The sequence below is a fragment of the Ixodes scapularis genome, unplaced genomic scaffold, assembly GCF_016920785.2.
Source record: "Ixodes scapularis isolate PalLabHiFi unplaced genomic scaffold, ASM1692078v2 PGA_scaffold0__279_contigs__length_252992795, whole genome shotgun sequence".
In the NCBI taxonomy this organism is placed as follows: domain Eukaryota; kingdom Metazoa; phylum Arthropoda; class Arachnida; order Ixodida; family Ixodidae; genus Ixodes; species Ixodes scapularis.
Window position 1 is genome coordinate 126,329,062 of NW_024609835.1, and position 2,798 is coordinate 126,331,859.

Consider the following 2,798-nt stretch of genomic DNA (forward strand, 5'->3'; position numbering starts at 1 on the left):
TGGTATAATAAATAAGCTTTTTACTCTCTCTCTCTCTTTTTCTCCTACAGTCTTGAACGACGTTTTCATTTACGTGCGTGCATGCATCGCTAGTTGGTTAGACAGGTGTTGATGCAGCACGTTTAAATTTTCTTCACTGGCATTTACTGTGAGACGGAGTACGAAAAAAAAAATGCTTTCTTGTCTCTTTATAAAAGCTAAACCAAATTTCAAAGAAAAAAATTAAAAAAAAAAAAAAGAGTGCGCCGCCCGGGAATCGAACCCGGGTCGCAAGAATGGGAATCTTGCATGATACCACTACACCAGCGGCGCAACTTGATCGGGAGGAAACTGTTTTGCTATAATACAGTGTTTCTTTATACAATAAAATGAATTCTTTTCCTACATTTGACTTTATTGACCAAATCACAAAAGAAAACATGCCCCAATCACGAGTTTCAAAACGAAACCAAAAATTTTATGACTCAAAGCATTGACAGGCGCTGCGGAGAAGCTAAGAGCCGGCTTGTAGCGCCCCCGGCGCCCCTACGATTTGTCTATCGTACAAACGTGGGACAACAACAAACTATCCAAGATCGTAGGCGTCGTAGGTGCGAACTTGCGCATTAGGGGGGTCGGACAACGAAGTCTTCGTTGCCCCCCCCCCCCTCCCTCCCTCCCCCCTCCCCTTTCTATGTATCTTCCTCATGTTTAATAACTGTTACCAACACGCTCGTTTTGTACCGAATTTGTTCCGCGTGAAAACGTTGGCCGGTGGTATGAATTCCCTCCTTGCGATTGTTTTACGGCACGGAAAGGAGACAATTTCTAACGTGGGAAGCTTCTTTCGTTCCTCAACACTTCGCAGAGGGAAAAAGCTCAGGGATGCGTGCTACTGCAAGCTGCGTCTACGACGCCTCTCGCTCCCAAACTGCAGTTCCTCCGTACAACTACAGTTGCCTCAAAAATGCGTGAAAGCAGACGCAAGCGATCGAGCAGTGACCGGCCGTCTGTCGGCCGAGCGGATTGTTTTTACTGAACGTCGCTTCTCGAGCTCTTGCAGCTTTCCTTACGCATCTGCGCTGTGAGCGCAACCTAAGGTCTACCTTCAGCACATGCTTCTTGCCCTCTGTAGGTTTGTAGTGCGTTAATGCGCGAGAATGCTCATCTTTTCAAATGAAAGCTCATGCTGGAGACGGCGCTTTTACTGCTAATCTCATGTTGGGAAAAAAAAAAATTGCTGGCTTCCCATTGCACACACAGCATACACGCCGCCCTGTGTGTATGTACAAATTCTAATGTGCTTGTGATATTTGTGCTCTGGGAAGTCCAATTTATACAAGGTGCAGTTTTGCAAAAGATGTCCCATCGACTTCGTACGGTTTCGATGGGAATCTGTAGAAGTTTCCCTAGTAGCACCGAATGTTGCCACAATGTTACTGGAATGTGGTCCGCCAACGTTGTGTATACGTGGCTAATGTCCGCAAAATGTCATGTCGCTGGAACGTTATCTGAAAACATTCCCGCAACATCACAGTAAACATTTGTGCTATGTTATGCCCTCAACATTTGTGCTATGTTATGCCCTCAACATTTGTGCTATGTTATGCCCTCAACATTTGTGGTATGTTATGCCCTCAACATTAGTGGAACATAATTTATTAACATTGTTTATATATTTCCAATGACCACACAGCAAACATTTGTGGTATGTTTTGTCCTCAACATTCGTGTAACATTAACTTGGTGTCTCAAGTAGCAGCCAGGCTCTTTAAATCAACCGCGAAATTTGGTTTCTTAACCTATTGCGCTAGGAGTTTTTGCAGCGTTGCCCACAGGCGGTGCATTTTTTTATTATAAAAATTGCAAAGAGCGAACTTACCTGAGGAAAAAGTAAAGAAAGAAAAAGGGTTAACTCCTTTGGAAATTCAGCGAAGGCACCAGTCTTCAAACAATAGGGCGCCCTATTTTTGAAGACCGTTGGCTTCGCTGCATTTCCATAGCAGTTAAGCCTTTTTCTTTCTTTATTTTTTCCTCAGTTAGTTCGCTCTTTGCAATTCTTATAGAAAAAAAAATACACCACCTGTGGGCAACGGTGCACAAAATCCTAGCGCGACAGGTTAAGAAACCGAATTTTGTGGTTGATTTAAAGAGACTGGCCACTATTTGAGACACCCAATATATTGCCAATTGACCACTACTTTTCTACATGAGCTACATTATAAAAAAATCAATTTACCCACAACAAGGACAGCTAAAAACGGACAAGCACATATACATAGCCGCAGTGTGCTAGCTTCGTTTCTATCTTTCCTCGTCTCGGGCAAATTAGTCGCAGACTAGCTCTCTCAGCGATTTCACCCCACCTTCGCCTGTGTGAAAGTCGTTCATCAAATAGCACTGCTACTGAACCGCTCTAAGAAGTTATTCACTTCACTTGAGAAAACGTGAATACTGTTTTCTGTAATCTGCTTTCAATCATGTCGATCTATCCCAGTTTTATTTCGAGGTAATAGCTTTTATAAAAAGCTCCACTTTTTTTTTAACTTTTTTCAGCCAATCAAAATGTTTAACTTTCAGATGTTTGTCACTCCAATGTTCTTGCACAAGAAATTTCTGAGCAGAGAAGTCACTAAAAAAGACATTTAGCCTAATTGTGAAGTAAACTTTGTGAGGGAAACAAAAAATCTTTCTTACGTGACAGAGAAATAAAGAACTTCTGATGATCTTAAAGGACAAACATTGATTTTAATTCCCAAAATAATTAGCACTTATAACCAACAAAGGCTAGACACATTTAGCTAATGAATGGGTATATT

General features: G+C 42.0%; 1 non-coding gene across 1 annotated transcript; it reads right to left on the minus strand.

Moving 5' to 3' along the window:
• Positions 1 to 241: 241 nt before the first annotated feature.
• On the minus strand, positions 242 to 312 carry Trnag-ccc. Its single transcript has one exon. It is a non-coding gene; the product is annotated as a tRNA-Gly (tRNA).
• Between the last annotated feature and the right edge of the window lie 2,486 nt (positions 313 to 2,798).